Source organism: Gorilla gorilla, chromosome 4 (assembly GCF_029281585.2).
Source record: "Gorilla gorilla gorilla isolate KB3781 chromosome 4, NHGRI_mGorGor1-v2.1_pri, whole genome shotgun sequence".
Classification (NCBI taxonomy): Eukaryota; Metazoa; Chordata; class Mammalia; order Primates; family Hominidae; genus Gorilla; species Gorilla gorilla.
In genome coordinates, this window is record NC_073228.2 from 182,255,899 (window position 1) to 182,275,528 (window position 19,630).

Below are 19,630 nucleotides of genomic sequence, written 5' to 3' on the forward strand. Positions count from 1 at the left end.
TATCTCCAGCACATCAAGGTCACTAAAGGTCTCAGTGCCTTATTTGCTATTTAACACTGAGTCACAAAGGGTCTCCCAGGCATCCCACACTGTCCCAGATGAGTAACATCCCAGCTGCCTCCAGTGTTTCCTGATCTATAAAGCAAGATTCAGTGGCACCAAACGGTGCTAGAAGCATTCTCTGGTTCACAGCACACTTCGCAGTGTACATGTGAGGTGGGGAGTGGAAGGGTCCAGGGAGGGATTTAGCTCAGAGATTGTGTAGGGGAATATGATAGGCTGGTCTTTCCAGCCTCCTTGTCAGTTTCTGCTACCACCAGTGAAAGGGTCTCAGAGCTGAGTCACAGCTGAATGTGCCTTTTGGATACAACTGCCACATAGACTGCAGTAACCTTCAGGACTTCTCATGCTATTGGTTCTAGAAACTGTAGCATATCAACAATTTAACATATGTCCTGCCATTTCATGCCCAAACGCCCTTGAAAGAGGAAGTAACAATTTAAGCAGACTCAGTAATGGATTCTTAGCTGCAGTGGGTTAGCCATATCATCCCTCTCCATTGATATAGAAAGTCAGGAATTGAACTGAGATTTTTTTCTGTCAACTTCAATTATTGGCTTGATGTGGAGTCCCTGGGTTTCAGAGCAGTCCCTAAAATGTCTTATTGATTTCCTAATGTCTGTCACTTATTACCCTATAAGTCATTGTACCCCAACACTGATCTGATTCAAATCACATTGAAAAAATTTTCCCAGATGTGTTTTCTCTGATGAATCTACTTAGTGATTTTCCCCCAGCATTTAAACCTTCTTATAAAAGTCTCCTGGTTGACTGTGTTATCATCGTAGATCAGATATCAGACTAAAGACTGTGATTGTCTTGGACAATCTATAGATCTGTGTTGGACAAGCCTGGATATACAGAGACGTTTGCAAGAGCAGGCTGGAGTGCAGTGGCGCGATCTCGGCTCACTGCAAGCTCCGCTTCCTGGGTACGTGCCATTCTCCTGCCTCAGCCTCCCAAGTAGCTGGGACTACTGGGACTACAGGTGCCCGCCACCATGCCCAGCTAATTTTTTGTATTTTTTTTAGTAAAGATGGGGTTTCACCGTGTTAGCCAGGATGGTCTCGATTTCCTGACCTCGTGATCCGCCTGCCTCGGCCTCCCAAAGTGCTGGGATTACAGGCGTGAGCCACCGCGCCCAGCTTTAGAGGCCATTTCTCATTCACGTTAGTAAATTAGGGTTTACTATTCAACCATCCAACGAAACCATTAAAGAGAAAGTGTATTTACCTAAATCCTAAATATTTAAGGAACATTGTAGAATCCTACATAAAAGTATGAAAATATGTAACATATTTGTCTCTAAATCTTCTAGGGTTACTCTTTATTTTAATGTATAAATATCAATGTCCTATTTCATGTAATTATAGGAAGTACAGCATCCTTCAGAGTATTCCGATGACTTCTGGAGAGGCTGTTAACTTTTCTGGTAGCCCCCGTCACGTCTTACTCTGATTTCTGTTCTGGTTCCATCTCTCAGTTCCCCTATACTATCTCATCTGCAATTGCTGTCCTTACTTCATAAAGTTTTGTGCCAACTGTGGACACAGATCCTTTGTCCTTTATTTCCCAAAGCCTATTAATACATAGCTTTAATGAGGAATAGGCTTAGAACTTTGAGGATGCAAGAGTCTCCCTGTATTAGTCCGTTTTCACACTGCTGTAAAGAACTTCCTGGAAACTAGGTAATTTATAAAGGAAAGAGGTTTGACTCACAGTTCTGCGTGGCTGGGAAGGCCTCATGGCAGAAGAGGAAGCAGGCACCTTCCTCACAAGGCAACAGGGGAGAGAAGTGTGTGTGAAAGAGGAATTGTCGAATACTTATAAAAGCATCAGATCTCGTGAGAACTCACTTGCTATCAGGAGAACAGCATGGGGGAAACCACTCCCATGATCCAATCACCTCCCACCAGGTCCCTCTCTCAACACGTGGGGATTAAGGGGGTTAAAATTTGGGATGAGATTTGGGTGAGGACCCGGAGCCAGCCATGTCATCCCATTTATCCTCCGTTTCACCTCACATGGTTTTAGTTACCCGCAGTCAACTGCAGTCAGAAAATATTAAATGCACAATTCCAGAAATAAAACCTCATATGTTTTCAATTGCACACTGTCGGGAGTAGTTTCATGAAATCTTGCACGGCCTGGCTCCCTCCTGCCCGTGTGGTGAATCCTCCCTTTGCCCGGTGTATCCATGCTGTATACCCTACCTGACAGTCACGTAGTAGCCATCTGGGTTGTCAGATCCACTGGGACGATATCACAGTGCTTGTGTTCAAGTACCCCTTATTCATAATAATTCTTGCCCCAATGCACGACAGTAGTGATGCTGGCAATTTGGGTATGCCAAAGAGAGGCTGCAAAGTGCTTCGTTAAAGTGGAAAGGTGAAAGTTCTCTATTTAAGGAAAGAAAGTAAAATCATATCCTGAGATTGCCAAGATCTACAACGAGAGCAAGTCTTCTATTTGTAAAATTGTGAAGGAAAAACAAATTCATGCTAGTTTTGCTATTGTACCTCAAACTGCATAAGTTATAGCCACAGTGCCTGATGAGTGCTTAGTGAAGATGGAAAAGGGATTACATTTGTGGGTGGGAGACATGAACAGAAACGTATTCCAATCGATGCCAACTGAGTTCAGTACTGTCTGTGGTTTCAGGCACCCACTGGGGGTCTTGGAACATATCACTGACGATAAGAGGGGACTGAGATACTGGAGGGTGGGTACGGCACAGAAGTGAAAACAGCTTAAAATTTAGTATCAGAATTCACAATTCTGAAGGTGCCAAATCATTCCCCATTAAATAGGGTCATCTCTTACTGGCCTTTCTCTCCTTAGGTCCCAACCAACCAAGTTCCTTTGAATCATTCTCAAATTTTCTTTCAAGAACTCTCTCCTTTTGGCTGGGCATGGTGGTTCCCGCCTGTAATTCCAGCACTTTGGGAGGCCGAGGCAGGCAGATTGCTTGATTCCAGGAGTTCGAGACCAGCCTGGCCAACATGGCAAAATCCCGTCTTTACTAAAATTAGAAAAATTAGCCAGACATGGTGGTACACACCTGTAATCCCAGCTACATCAGGAGGCTGAGGCACAAGAATTGCTTGAACCCAGGAGGCAGAGGTTGCAGTGAGCCGAGATGGTACCACTGCACTCCAGCTGACCGACAGACTCCCTCCTTCCTTCCTTCTTTCCTTCTGTATTTATTGGGCACTTACATATGCCACATACTGTTCTAGACGCTAAAGATACAAAAGTATATAAGACAAAGTGCCTATCCCCATGGAGGTTAGGTTGCAGTGGGAGAGAGAAAAAAATGGAAATAAATAAAATACTTCAATGTTTTACATGTGCTATGAAAGAAACAAACTAGAGACTGAAAGAATAACTGAGGATGGCTTATTTTAGGTGGGCTGGTCAGAAAAGGGCTCTTGGCAGCTGTAACGTTTTAGTTGAAGCTAAAGGAAAAGGGGAAGCCAGACATGTGAAGGATGGGATAAAAACCTCCTGCGAGTCTCATTGAACTCCATGAGGAAATTGTAGGATGCTCATGGAAGATTTGTTTGTCATAGGAAGAAAAACTTGGAAACAACGTAGAGATCCATCATTAGGGGAATGAATAACTAGAAAATATATATGGATACTACATATCGGTTAAAAGCTATGAACTAGATTTATGTATAGCATATGAACAGACCTAAGAAACTTAATGTTGAGTGGAGAAAAAAACTCGCGATTTACAAAACCATTTTTGCGGATATTTAAAAACCCACAACTACCCTACATATTTTCAAGGCCACGTGTACGACTGAGTAAGTGGCTTGAAGAAAGATTGGAAGGACAATATATGAAACACACTGGAGATGTGCTTCTCAGAGGTCTGAACTTGGAATAGGAGACCACTGAGGCTCGGCATTCCGTTTCCTCTGCAGCTTTGCCACCCGACAGCTAAATCCTTGGTCTGATTTTCAACACAATGTTCCCTATGGCCGCAGCAGGCCTTCTGTCTCTACAGTGTGCTTTAACTTACAATTGACTGACCTGAGCTTATCATTTTCCTTCTTCGAAGTTTTTTGTTTGTTTGTTTGTTTGTTTGAGACGGAGTTTCACTCTGTCACCCAGGCTGGAGTGCAGTGGCATGATCTCGGCTCACTGCAACCTCCGCCTCCTGGGTTCAAGCAATTCTCTTGCCTCAGCCTTCTGAGTATCTGGGACTACAGGCATGCACCACCACGCCCAGCTAATTTTTTTGCATTTTTAGTAGAGACAGTTTCACCATGTTGGTCAGGCTGGTCTCGAACTCCTGACCTCAAATGATCTGCCCACCTTGGCCTCTCAAAGTGCTGGGATTACATGTGTGAGCCACTGAGCCTGGCCTCAAAGTTTTAAAAATAACCAAAGGCAGACAACTCTTACACAATTCTTATAATTGCCATTGCCCCCATGCTATTCGAGTGCCTCCAGCTACTGCATCAGCCAATGTTTCACCTCCACCTGGAACTCATTCCAGTTCACCACCAGTGAGGGTTTTTCTAGATCCAAGGGCTATATTCTTTTTCCTATTTTACCACCTTGTCTCCCTTAGAAGTAATGATAATGGGCATCCTTGCCTTACCACTGTTTGCGAATGGAATGCTTCTAATACCTACAGGTCATATTTGGCAGGCTTCCAAATTAACCTGCCTGGGGAGGTCTTGTAGTTCCTGATGACCTTCTGTCCTGAGCAAAGAATCTTCTTGTGAGTTCCTCAGATTCTTGACATACTAATTAATGCATAACCCACTGACGTTGAACAAGACACTGATTTGTTTCTGAATCCTGAAGTTTTACTGATTGTCCTGCACGTAGAACATTGTAGCCTGCATGCAGTCATCTGTAGCCAATGATTGTAACCTCTATACTGTACCCTCCAATGCAGAGGGTACGACTCCCTGGGAAGGAGTCCACTCCCTTCTCCTAAACTTTCTTACAAAAGCCTTCCACCTTGTAGCACACTCTAGAACGTGCCAGCCTTCTTGGTGTGTCTTCCCAGGTCAATCCTCACATTTGGCTTCCAATACAACTTTATCAAATCAGCCTTAGTTTTGGTAACACTTTCAAGATTTTAGTTAAGTTTGATGTTATAACTTTTCTGCTCAGTATGTTGTGGAAATATGTTCACCCCAATAAATATTTATACACAGTCAATCCTGTTTTTTTGTTTGTTTGTTTTGTTTTTCTTTGTTTTTTTTTTTGTTTTTTTGAGACAGAGTCTTGCTCTGTTGCCCAGGCTGGAGTGCAGTGGCACGATCTCAGCTCACTGCAAGCTCCGCCTCCCGGGTTCACGCCATTCTCCTGCCTCAGCCTCCCAGGTAGCTGGAACTCCAGGCGCCCACCACCATGCCTGGCTAATTCTTCGTATTTTTTTTTTTTAAGTAGAGACAGGTTTTACCGTGTTTGCCAGGATGGTCTCGATCTCCTGACCTTGTGATCTGCCTGCCTCGGCCTCCCAAAGTGCTGGGATTACAGGCGTGAGCCACCATGCCCAGCAGTCAATCCTTATTATTAGTGGGGGGATTTTGTATTTACAAAGTTGCCTACTCACTAAAATTTATTTGCAACCCCAATTCAATACTTGAGGCACTTACATGGTCATTCACAGACATGAGCAGAGCAGCAAAAAAAAAATGTTGCTCAATGCAAAAATTCCCAGCTGAGTTCAAATAAGGCTACCTCTGCCATCTTGTTTCAGCTGTCATATGGAAAACCAGTGCCCTTTTCACGGTTTATTTAATGCCACATTTCCCCCATGTTTGTGTTCATTGTTGATGATTTGGCTGTTTAAAGTGGCCAAGCACCATGCTGAAGCACTGACTAGTGTTCCCAAGTGCAAGAAGGCCGTGATGTGCCTTACAGAAGAAATACATGTTAGATAAGCTTCATGCAAGCATGAGATATAATGCGCTTGGCCAGGAGGTGAATGTTAATTAATCAACAGTGTATATTAAATAAGATGTCTTTAAGCAGAAACACAGACAAAAAAAGGTTACATACTGATCGGTTGATGAAAATGTCGTGAGCAGAGTCTCACAGGAACTGTACCCCCTGTATTTCCCCGGAGGTAGTGGTTCAGTATTCACGGACTCAGGGTTCACAGCCACTCTGTAGAACCTAACTGGTGCCAAATAATGAGAATCAACTGCATGGATGAAGATTAAAAAAGCATGTTGCATGGGAAAATCCTTGTACTGAAAACAATTCATTTTCTATCTGAAATAAATTCTTTTTTTTTTTTTCTGGAGTCTCGCTCTGTCGCCCAGGCTGGAGTGCAGTGGCGTGATCTCCGCTCACTGCAAGCTCTGCCTCCCAGGTTTACGCCATTCTCCTGCCTCAGCCTCCCGGGTAGCTGGGACTACAGGCGCCCGCCACCATGCCTGGCTAATTTTTTGTATTTTTAGTAGAGACGGGATTTCACCGTGTTAGCCAGGATGGTCTCGATCTCCTGACCTTGTGATCCGCCTGCCTCGGCCTCCCAAAGTGCTGGGATTACAGGCGTGAGCCACCATGCCCGGCCTTTTTCTTTTCTTTCTTTCTTTTTGAGACGGAGTCTCACTCTGTTGCCCAGGCTGGAGTGCAGTGTCATGGTTTCAGCTCATTGCAACCTCCACCTCCTGGGTTCAAGCAATTCTCCTGCCTCAGCCTCCCAAGTAGCTGGGATTGCAGACATGCGCCACTACGCCTAGCTAATTTTTGCATTTTTAGTAGAGACGGGGTTTCACCGTGTTGGCCAGGCTGGTTTCGAACTCCCGACCTCAGGTGATTTGCCCACGTCAGCCTCCCAAAGTACTGGGATTACAGACGTGAGCTACCGCTCCCGGGCCAGAGTTTCTTTTTATTTTCACAAGCAAGGTTGTCCCTTTTAAGAATTGCTTGACACTTAAAGGGATGACCCTTTCATCAGCTCTTTCTTTAACACAAGATTAAAACGATTTGAGCTGGCCAGGCTTCCACCCATTGCCCAGGGAACCTGTGTGTGGGTTGAGGAATGTGTTCAAGGTTCAACGAGTTAACAAATCTGCCTCAGCTTTCACTTCCTGCTTGTACAGGGTGTCGAGGTCGGTCAGATGCGAGTATAAACTGGGGCCTGTCTTGTTCCCTAGATCTCCCTTTTAAATGTTTTGCTGATTGCTTGCTTGCCCCAAGTGTTATCACAGCCTTAGGAGATTCCATGCTCTGCCGGCCTCTGATTGCTACCAAATATTATTGTTTTCAAAAAACCAAGGAAATAGAGCTTTTCCTTGAAGCTCCAAATCATTTCAGCCCCTTTTGGCACCATTAAGGCAGCCAGTCCCACCAACACTGCACCATGGAGCTGGGGCAAGGGCAGGGGGTAGTGAGAACGGGAGCAGTTCTAAGACGATGTGTCACACACTTTGTTGATCTTACTAAGGTTCAATAGTTTCTCTTGAATAAATGATTTTCAGCTTGTTGTATGCCTTTGCTTAATTTCCAGAGTTCCAAAGTAATTGTTTTTAGTAATTTGCTATTTATTTTTTAGTTGCTGCTTTTGGGAGAGAATGTGTCAAGGTCCTCTCTCTCTCTTCTTCTGGAAGTTCCCCATGGGTATAATTCAAAATTTTCTGTTTTAATTTAATCTAATATATCAAAAATATCATTTAAACATGTAATTTATATCAATATTGTTATTATTATTTTGTAGAGATGGGGTTTCACCATGTTGCCCAGGCTGGTCTTGAACTCCTGGGCTCAGGTGATCCATCTGCCTCTACCTCCCAAAGTGCTGGGATTACAGGCCTGAGCCACTGTTCCTGGCCTATGTCAGTATTATTAATGAAGTATTTTGTTTTCTTTTTTTTTTTTGTACCAAAGTTTTATAATCTGATATATATTTTACACTTACAGCTCATCTCAATTTGAACCAGTTACATTTTCAGTGCCTAATAGCCACATTGGCTAGTGGCTACAAGATTGGACACACAGTTTTAACTGTGGCTAGAGTAAAGAAATGCTGCTGGTTTTTAGATATTAATCCTATGTGTTGTCACCTTGCTAAATTCTCTCGTTATGTCTAATTTCCTGTCTTTAAATTATTTGGGGCTTTCTAGGTAAAAGATTGTATCATCTGCAAATAATAATGGGCTTGTTTCACCTCTTGGTCTTTACACCTCTTATTTATTTTTCTTCTGTTACTGTGCTACCTAAGGCGACCAGTAGAGCTACAAATGGAAGCAGTGATCGTGGGCAACATTGTCTTGTCAGATCTTACAAGAAATATTGTTAACATTTTGCTGTTAAGAATGCTGTCCGTAACAGGTGTTGATAGCAACTTTTCATTAGATTGAGATGGTTCCTTTCCATTTCAAATTCATACACTCACATTCTTGGTGAGCATTTTATTTGCTTTTTATTCTTCTTTTGAGATGATTGCATGATTTTTATAGTAATATAAAATTACATTTAGAGTTTAACTTTAAGCTACTTTTCCATTCGTGGAAAAACCTTTCATATACTATACTTTTCTGGGTCATTGTTGCAATTTTTTAAAGGCTTTTTGTGTCTATGTCCATGAATGAGATTGGCCCCCACTCTTTATTCTCCTGTAATTCATTATCCATCCAGAAGTTGGAAAAGTCTTAGAAATACTGAACTCATTACTTCTCTACAGAAAGCTATCAAAATTTTCTAAGTTTATTTAAAACAAATTTAAAACCATTATTCCAGCCAACAAGGCCTTACAAAATCTGGTATATCTTATGCTATTCTCCATTTACCTTCAGCCTTTTTCAGTGCTACTCAATGTTTTTCTGGATAGCCTATCTAGTTCATTAAGACAAGAAAGATAAATAAATGAATTGCAGAAAAAAACTGTTATTATTTGTGGATGTTATCATTGCATGTGTAGAAAATGGAAAATACATCTGTAATCCCAGCACTTTGGGAGGCCGAGGCGGGTGGATCACCTGAGGTCAGGAGTTCAAGACCAGCCTGGCCAACATGGTAAAACCCCGTCTCTACTAAAAATACAAAAATTAGCTGGGCCTGTTGGCGCGTGCCTGTAATTCCAGCTACTTGGGAGGCAGAGACAGGAGAATTGCTTGAACCCAGGAGGTGCAGGTTGCAGTGAGCTGAGATCTCACCACTGCACTCCAGCTTGGGCGACAGAGCGAGGCTCCATCTCAAAAAAAAAAAGAAAAAAGAAAATGCAAAATAAGGCCCAGCATGATGGCTTACTCCTATAATCCCAGCACTTTGGGAGGCCGAGGCGGGCAGATAGCTTAAGCTCAGGAATTTGAGATCAGCCTGAACAACATGGTGAAACGACATCTCTACAAAAAATACAAAAAAATTATTCGGGCGTGACGGCGCAGGCCTGTAGTCCCAGCTACTCGGGAGGCTGAGGTGTGAGAATCGCTTGAGCCCAGGAGGCAGAGGTTGCAGTGAGCCAAGATTGTGCCACTGCACTCTAGTCTGAGCAACAGAGCCAGACCCTGTCTCAAAAAAAAAAAAAAAAAAAAAAAAAGAGAGAGAGAAAGAAAGAGAAAATGCACAACATAACCTGTAAATCATTAGCAAAGTTGATGGATATAAAATCAGTGTAAAAAAATCAAATATGTTCCTGTCAACAATATATCTTAGCAAAGTTTTATCATTTCTACCATTTTACCTTATGGTAAAAATGATAAAACTTTACTAAGAGATCTTCAGGAAGACCTACATAAAGATACCAAATTCATTGGGTAAAAGACTCAATATTAAAAGTAATGCCTATTCTTTCCAAATTGATCCATTAGATCAATTACAAGCAAAATCCCAATGGGGCTTTTTGTAGAAACTGAGAAGCTGATTCTAAAAAAAATGTGATAGAACTACAAAGAGCCACGACTCGCCAAGTGACTTGAAGAAGAACAAGGCAAGAGCACATGCTCTAACAGAGATTATAGTGAACCTATAGTGACTAAGACAGCATGATGTCGGCACAAGGATAGATAAGTAAACCAACAGAACAGAAATAGAGAGCCCAGGAACAGATCTCCATACACTGGGTGCCTCCGGAAAAGATTCCGAGGCTCCGATATTTGTGGCACGAAGTTTCATAAGGAGTATTCTCAGGAAGAGCACCTTGAGGTGAGCAGATGTGTTGCTTCAGCTGGTTCTCTCAGGAAATCTGGGTCTGAAGTCACCCTTCACAGTTGTCCCAGTTGAGTTAGGAGGTCCCGATCTTTATATTCCAACGTTGACCAGTCATTAGAGGTAGGCTGACCCCAGGGAAGGCATGTAGCTTTGAGAAAGAAGCTTCCTTAGGTTGAGGGCAGTTTCTAGACAATGACTCATCTGTAAGCTGGCAACCAGAGCAGTGAGTGCACTGGTCCTGAAGTGGGATATGGGTGGCACAGCACTTCCACTGCAGTAAGCCCTTGCCATCTGGAGCTACTCTTCCAGGTTTCTGGCTGGTCTCTTTTCCTGATGGGTTAATGGGATGAGGTTTGGCCCCTTCTGCTGCAGCTTGTTTCCAGGCCACAGCTGGTACCCACTGTCTCCCTCCACTTTCCAGCTTAGCTTCTCTGCACCTGTGGCTAGCTCCTTTGCTGGTCTTGGCGGCTCATCTGGGAAGGTAACCCAGGCCCTCAACCCTGTGTGGTCTAAGCCTCTAGTCACCTCGTCCTTCTCAGGCCACGGCTTACTTACTTGTCCATTTACTGTTAAGACTGGGAAAGAGGCTGGGCATGGAGGCTCACGGCTGTAATCCCAGCACTTTGGAAGGCCAAGGCAGGCAGATCACGAGCTGAGGAGTTCAAGACCAGCCTGGCCAACGTGGTGAAACCCCATCTCTACTAAAGATACAAAAAATTAGCCGGGCATGGTGGCACGCACCTATAATCCCAGCTACTCGGGAGGCTGAGGCAGAAGAATCACTTGCATTTAGGAAGCGGAGGTTGCAGTGAGTTGAGATCACCCCATTGCACTCAGCCTGGGCGACAGGGCGAGACTCTGTCTCAAAACAAAAAACAAAAAACTAAAAACAAAAAACAGAGGCTGGGAAAGAAGGTACCGAGATCACCAGAATGGGTTGCTCAGTGCCTCACTTATCCTTCGCATCCCCATGGTGTAACAACAGTCCGGCCTCCTCTTGATCATCAGGGTTAGTCACCTCTGGCGGGATCCTGACTCTTTTTCTTGCCTTCTAATCTTTTGGCACAAGACGCTCAAATGAATGGACAACAGGTCAGCTGTAGCTTAAAGTTTAATGGGACATTTTCTGTGTCTTTCTGCATCGTCCCTCTGAGACCTAAGACCTCTCAACCCACAGAGTGTAGAATTGTGGGGAAACAAAGCACAGACTCTCCTCGTGGTGTTTTTGCCCCATCACAGATATCTCTAATACTGTAGGGTCTTCCAGATTTTATAGCCCAAGGGACAGGGCTGTGTACATCAAAGCTGAGACCTGCTCCGTAGCCATTTCCTGCTCTGGGCCTCAATCCTGAGTAGCTTCTCCTATGGTCATGGCTGGCCTCAGAGGACGGCCCCCACTGAGCTTCTCGGTGATGCTTGTGACCTTCTCATCAGCACTTTCCTTATCTCCTTGAAGGATGGAGCCTCTTCTAGGCCCTCTCACAAGGCAGAGTCAGCTGATGAGTAGGGCACATCCCCTCTAGCATGTCTCCTTCTGGGTCTTATGTTCCCCTCATCTGCCATTTTCCACAGCACTTCCAGTATTTGCACTTCCTGCAGGGTGACAGGCACTTTCCCCAGGCTTCATCTGTAGCAGCACGTTAGCTTTGTCTCTCAGGGGCCTTGCCTAGGTGTTAGATCCTGTGTCACAGCAGAGGGCTCCAGTATCAATAAACTCGCCCTCCCAGGCTTCTGTTGCACAGCTCTCGATGAACACCTTTGGGATCCAGCCCATGTTTCCTCTTTCAGCTCCTGCCAGTGCTGTGAAGCAAGTTCACTGTGCTCTAGTTACCACACTGTCTGAATCTGGTAAGACAGAACACCCACATATAAATTACATGAAGAGGGTTTGTTACTTACTCATAGGAAGCAAGGGACAACGGAAGCCCAGGATTCATTGGAAGCTAATCCCCAGGGCTCAGGAAAGCCCCCTGAGGTTGGATTGGAGTCTTGCTGTGGTGTGTATGCCCCACTTGGACTGCAGCCAAAGGGCCATGGAAGAAAGTGCATCCTGGGTTTTATGCCCCAGGGCAACGTGACTCACTGGAATAAGGCATTGAAGGACATCCTGTTTCTGGGGTAGGGGGGACTGGAACAGAGCCCAGGCCTTTCCAGTCAGCTTCTTCTTATCTCACATTGCTGTGTTCCCAGCACATTCTATGGTTTTTCCTGAGAACTGCAAGTAAGAAAGAGGAGAGAACTGGGTTGGTCCAAGGCCATCTGCAGAACTGTCCTGCAAGTACTTGTTGGCAAGGTCCTGCAGTTCCTTTGCCTACAGTTCTTTCCTTCCCTTAAGAGACCCAGCACTTGCCTGGCCAGATTATGTTGTACCTTGACCCTAGTTACTGGTCTTGGGACTGGGGAAGAGGGGATTGATCATGAGAAGGGTGCATGCTTTCCTTTAAAGCAGAAGCCTCCAGATCTTCTTTACATCTTCAAGCATGGAAGCAGCACTGACCTTTAACAGGGAAGAACGGGCCACTTCTGCAGACCCAGGAAGTTCAGAGCAATCTAATAATGCAAGATTTTTTAGTGCGTCAACACACATATCCCTATTTCCAGTGTCAGGCTCCTATTCCTTCCCAATTAGGATCCTGACTTTGGCATAGCAAACCTACTGGAGTTGAGCATCCAACCTTCTCTGGAATTCTACTATTCTTATGTCTAAGTCCTGTGAGTACTTGCCATGTTCTCTTTCTTGGCTTAGTGATTGCTTTTGTATTTGTTTTATGAGTTTTCAACTCTATGTGCTATGGTTTGAAAGGTTTTGTCTCCTTCAAAGTTCATGTTGAAACTTAATCCCCAACGCAACAGTATGAAGAGGTGGAGCATTTAGGAGGTGATTAGGCCATGAGGGCTGTGCTCTCATGAATCGATTAGTGCCTTATTAAAGGGCTTGAGGGGATGAGTTCACCCCTTCTACCTGTTGTATCAAGTGAAGATGCAGCTTTTCTCACTTCCGAAGAAAACAGTGTCCATGCCGCCATCTTGAAAGCAGAGACCAGGTCCGCACCAGGCACACCCAACCTGCCGGTACTTTGATCTTGGACTTTCCAACCTCCAGAATGGTGAGAAATACATTTCTGTTATTTGTAAATTACCTAGTCTGTGGTATTTTCTTATAGCATCACAAATGGACTAAGACACTATAGGAAAGCTAGGGCCAGACAGGCCAAATCTGGCCTGCTGACTGCTTTTGTAAGTGAAGTGTTACTGGAGTGCAGCCACACCCATTCACTTACCTCTTGTCTATAGTCGCTTTCCCTCTACAGTGGCAGAATCGAATAGTTGTGACAGAATGTATGGCCTGCCAAAGATGAAAGCATTTAATATCTAGCTAGTTACAGAAGAAGTTTGTTGAGCCCTGCTTTCTACCATATATTTTAATTTGCTCTTTTTGTATATGTATTATATCTCTCAATCTAAAAAAAGAAAGAAAATCTAGCAGCTATCCACTCATCCTGAGAACATATATATAATTATTATGCCTTCCTATAAACAGTTGTTTGATTATTTAAAACCAATCTAAATATTTGCCAAGGGCCTTCATGGTGAAGGCTTTACACCAGCCTGTAATTTAGGTGTGGGGATTAGTTGAGTCACACGTGGGAAACCTGCAGCCCACCAATCTCACCTCACTATTTTATTCCCCTTCATGCTGCTGCAGGCAAATTCCTTGATTCAAGGAGGAACACCAGGTGGCTGTCTGGGGGTCATCAAAGGTGACCTGAAAAGCCCTTTTCTGCACTGGAGACATGATGTTGAAACAAGGACAACATCTCTAATATCAGGAAGGGTACCAGAGGTGACTTGCTGGGAGAAAAGGTGAGAGCAGGGAAGAGAACATGTTTACTAGTTGGGGGCATAGTACATTTGGAACAGCGACCCTGGGGGTCAGTTATAAGGCATGTAGATGAGCAGAAGGATCCCTAGAGAGCTTTACTCCCAGAAGGAGGAGATGGAGACGTCTGTGTATATGAACTTGTTCACTGAGAGCAGATGTGATGACTTGCCTATAATCAGACATGTGGGTAGGAGGGACAGTGTGCCAGAGCCTAAGACAGGGGTGGTCGGTGGATCCTTTGGGGAGTGACAAGGGGTAGTGGTTGCAGCCCCTCCCTGTGTGTGTGTGTGTGTGTGTGTGTGTGTGTGTGTGTGTGTGTGTGTGTGTGTGTGTGTGTGTGTGATGGTGAATGAAGGGGAAGGGATCATGGTAATGCATGATATTGCAAGGGTGATGGGGGCATTGGCTTGCTTCTGCATCCTTACAGCTGGGGTTGATGCATATTCTTCCACCTGACTCTGTTAAAATCTTTGCCTTTTTAAGCAGCTGAGAAGGAGGCGGGGGTAGTGTCATGTTGTGAGCTGAGTCACAGGAAACTTCGGCTGTCAGACACATATGGGGAAAGGGTGGCAATCTGAGAGGTAGGAAGAGGATATTTCAGGGGAGAGTGGAGGAAGCTCAGTGAAAGGGAGCTTGGGAGCTCCTGCTCTCCCAAGCATTTTCCAGCTGGATGGGGATCACGTAGGTCTTTCTGATCTCCTCAACTAGGTTGCAGCTGCCTTTGTGTTCTGACAGCCAATAGCTCACTTCCCGTCCTTTCTGTTCTCCTTCCTGTAGGGTAGAGAGTACTTCGTGGGGAATGTGGTTGGAAGAGCTGGGAAACATCTGCTACTGTGGGGCACAGGTTTCCAATTAGAACATGTGGAGAACTGGCTGGATCTAGTGCAGGGTGGGCCCCGCTCCATCACCACCCTTGATACGAAGTGGCATTGTGCACCTTCATCTTATTTTCCCTAAATAAGAAATGCTTTCTACTTAAGAAATTCAGCCAAGAACTCTGTTGCCACTGGTCCTTGTCTCCATGTCCTTACATGCCCCACAGCTTGAAGGAGAGGAGCCCTCTCTTCAGGGCCTGCATTGTTCTCGTAACTTCTGTCCTGCTATGCCAAGCCTCAAGCCTAGGGAAAGGTGAGTGGAGAGACTTAAGAAAAGAAACTATATAGGGCCGGGCGCGGTGGCTCATGCCTGTAATCCCAGCACTTTGGCAGGCCGAGGTGGGCAGATCACCTAAGGTTGGGAGTTCGATACCAGCCTGACCAAAATGGAGAAACCCCATCTCTACTGAAAACACAAAATTAGCCGGGTGCGGTGGTGCATGCCTGTAATCCCAGCTACTCGGAAGGCTAAGCCAGGAGAATTACTTGAACCCAGGAGGCAGAGGTTGCAGTGAGCCAAGATTGTGCCATTGCACTCCAGCCTGGGCAACAAGAGCGAAATTCCATCTCAAAAAAAGAAAAGAAAGAAACTAAATCAACATAAGTGGGTTTGATTATTTAATAAAAGTACCTGTTCTCACTGTATTTCAATGTAAAATGAATCTAGGAAAAGTATTACTAGTTATGCAGGAGCTATAGAGTGTTGTGATGGTAATCTAATATTCTTGATTTTAGAATATGTAATCTTCTGCTTTCTGTTATTGTTTGCGTGTGTGTGTGTGTGTGCGCTTATGTTGTGTGCATGCACACCATAGGGATTCAGGACAAACCAGTGTTATCCTGTGGATATAAGTATGTTTAATCACCTTTGTTAGTTGAGAAAGAGTATGGTGGATTACATTATTGTTTACTAAATATTCACTCCTCTATCAATGTCCATGGGAAGAGGATAATGCCCTGCTCTATTGGTACAGGCCTCAACCATGTCACTTGGCCAATTAAATGTAGGTAAGAGTGACGGTGGGCCACTGCCTAAGCCTTACAGTGTTTTGCGTGTTTCCCATGCCCCTCTTACACTCCTGCCTTTCGCCTCAACCAAAATATGCCTTGGATACATACTGGTCCAGGGAGGAGGAGAGACTCATGGAGCCAGCATAGACCCAAAACCCAGCTTGGACTCAAACCCAGCTGGGCTCTCCAAGATCAGCCAAACGCAGCCAGACTGCAGATGTGTGAGTGAGAAATAAAGGCTTACTGTGGGCAACTGAGTTTTGGGGTGTTATACACACTCTTGTAAAATTAGCTAACTGATATGGAGACTTCTAAAGTCCTAATGTCTAATCTCCCCTTTTTCCTCAGTAGTAGTTCTCCTACCCAATAGTTAGCTGCTGCTAGTCACTTAGCCGAAAGATTGTATGTCTCTGACTCTTGCAGATTGGTAAGGCCTTGTAACTAGTTCCAGGGAATAACAAGTAAGTACAAATGTTCCTAAATGGAGAGGGTGGACATTTCTGTTCTTTGCCCTTCTCCCGTGGGTATAGTGCAGGTGTGATGGCTACATCAGGGATCCATAAAGTGCTGCCTACTGGCTGGCCAGATGTTTTTAAAGTTTTATGAGAATATAGTCATGATGGCTGGGCACAGTGGCTCACATCTGTAATCCCAGCACTTTGGGAGGCCAAGGTGGGAGGATCACTTGGGCCCAGGAGTTCGAGACCAGCCTGGGCAACATAGTGAGACCCTATCTGTATTGAAAATTTGCAAAAAGTAAAAAAGATAAAAATATATAGTCATGCATATTCATTTGTACATCGTCTGCTGCTTTTGTATTACAAAGGTGGAGCTGATTAGTTGTGGCAGAGACTTTGTGGCCAGCAAAGCCTCAAATATTTAGTCTCTGGCTCTTTGAGCATGAGTTTACTCACTGTTGGCCTAGAATGTGAACTGCCTCCTTATACCATAAAGAACCTGAGAAAACAATATGCTATAATACAATGCTTTTTCCCTGGGAATTTCTTTCAATATTTACTAGTGTCCATCTACCTTTTAATGTTTTTCAGAGATGGGATCTCTCTCTGTTTCCCAGGGTGGAGTGTATTGGCGTGATCATAGCTCATCACAGTCTCAAATTCCTGGGCTCAAGCAATCCTCCTGCCTCAGCCTCCTGAGTAGCTGGGACTACAGGTATGTGCCACCATGCTGGGCTAATTTTTTTTAAAAAAGTTTTCGTAGAGACAGGGTCTCACTATGTTGACCAGGCTGATCTTGAACGCCTGTCCTCAAGCAATCCTCTCGCTTCAGTCTCCCAAGTAGCTGGGATTCTGGGCTCAAGTCATCTACTTATTTTTTATTTTATTTATTTATTGAGATGGAGTTTTGCTCTTGTCACCCAGCTGGAGTGCAATGGCACGATCTCAGCTCACTGCACCCTCTGCCTCCTGGGTTCAAGTGATTCTCCTGCCTCAGCCTCCCTAGTAGGTGGGATTACAGGCACCCGCCGCCACGCCTGGCTAATTTTTGTATTTTTAGTAGAGAGGAGGTTTCACAATGTTGGTCAGGCTGGTCTCAAACTGCTGACCTCAAGTGATCCGCCCGCCTTGGCCTCCCAAAGTGCTGGGATATCAGGCGTGAGCCACCACGCCTGGCCCATCTACTTATTTTTAACTGATACTTGAAAGAAGGAATCATTATTACTAATTATAGTATACACTATTTTCTGTGCATCTTAGTCATAGACACTTTATTGATATTGGATTGAACTTTTCATTGAGTTTCTATGAAGGACAGTGTGAAGTGGAATGGGGGCTAGGGCCTGGGAAGTGTCTACATTCAAGAGTCTTCCATGTGGGTGCTGGTGAGAGGCATAGGGGTGAACAGGGTTAGCAGGGTCACAGCAGAGCAAGAACAGGGCTGAGGACGAAGCCCTGGGAGCAACAGAATTTGTGGGGTGGGAATAAGAGTCCGTGAAGGAGGCCAGAAAGTCAGGAAGAGAATGCCAGAGAGGAGCAGACCTCAGGAGCTGTATAAGGGAGGGAACTGAATTGCGTCGAGTGGTGTGAAAAGCTAAAGAAAGAGTATGTTAGATAGGAAATCAGAAGATAGTGATTTAAAAAATTCGGAAGTCCATTAGCTCAGTATGGGGGTGCATGCCTGTAGCCCCGGCTACTCAGGGGGCTGGGGTGGAAGGATTGCTTGAGCCCAGGAGGTCGAGGCTGCAGTGACCTGTTACTGTGCCACTGCACTCCAGTCTGGGCAACAGAGTGAGATGCCATCTCTACTTTAAAAAAAAAATTAGAAAGTCCCTAGTTATCAGGGAAATGCAAATTTAAACCACAATGAGCTACAATTTTCCCTCCCCCACTAGAACGGTTAGAATGAAAATTAGATAATATCAAGCGTTGGCAAAATATAGTGAAATTAGGCCAGGCGCAGTGGCTCATGCCTATAATCCCAGCACTTTGGGAGGCCCAGGCGGGCGGATCACGAGGTCAGGAGATCGAGACCATCCTGGCTAACACGGTGAAACCCCGTCTCTACTAAAAATACAAAACCTTAGCCAGGCGTGGTGGCGGGTGCCTGTAGTCCCAGCTACTCGGGAGGCTGAGGCAGGAGAATGGTGTGAACCTGGGAGGGGGAGCTTGCAGTGAGCCGAGATTGCACCACTGCACTCCAGCGTGGGTGACAGAGTGAGACTCTGTCTCAAAAAAAAAAAAAAAAAAAGTAGCGAAATTAGACCCTCCACACATGGATAAGAATGTAAAGCAGTGCAGCCACTTTAGAAAAGTCTGGCAGTTGCTCAAATGATTAAACAGTTATCATATGACCCAGCAATTCCACTCCTGTTATATACCCAAGAGAACTGAAAACATGTTCACAAAAAACGTATACATGAATGTTCGTAACAGCACTATTCATTATAGTCCAAAAGTGTAACAATCCAAATGTGCATCAATGGATGAATGGATAAACAAAATGTGGTCTTTCCACACAGTGGAATATTATTCAGCCATAAAAAGGAATGACGTGCTGACACATGCCACAGCATGGATGGACTTGGAAAACATTAAGCCAAGTGAATGAAGCCAGTCACAAAAGGCCATACATGGTATGATTCCATTCATATGAAAGTACAGAGCAGGGAAATCTACAGTGAAGGAAAGCAGATTAGCGGTTGTTTAGGGTCAGGGGAGGAGGATGGGAGTATGGGGAGTGAAAGCTAAAGGGTGTGGGGTTCCTTTTTGTGGTGAGAGAAACATGCTAGAGACCATCAAATTGTGAACTCACATTGGTGAAGTGTATGGTATATGAAACATAAAGTTCAGTGAAGCTGTTTAAAAAATTAGGAAGTCACCAGTAGCTTTGAGGAAGCATTTTTCATCAAGTACGAGTGATGAGGCCAGGAACCCGGATGTGGTATGTTGAGGGTGATTGGGAGTTGCAAAGTGATGAAGGGGAAGCAATGCTGAGAGGTTATTTCAGGTTTGAGAAGATGTGAGGCTGCTTGGAGAGCAAGAGGAGGTAACCTGTTAGTGGAGAGGAAGGGGGTCGTCAGGGAGACAGTGACGGTTGATGGAGACAGGGCCAAAGGACATTCTTAGGGGAGGCACAGGTGGCAAGTGGAGCTTTTGAAGAGGAGAGAGACCAGTTTCCCCCTAAAACATGAGGGAAAGAAAGAAGAATC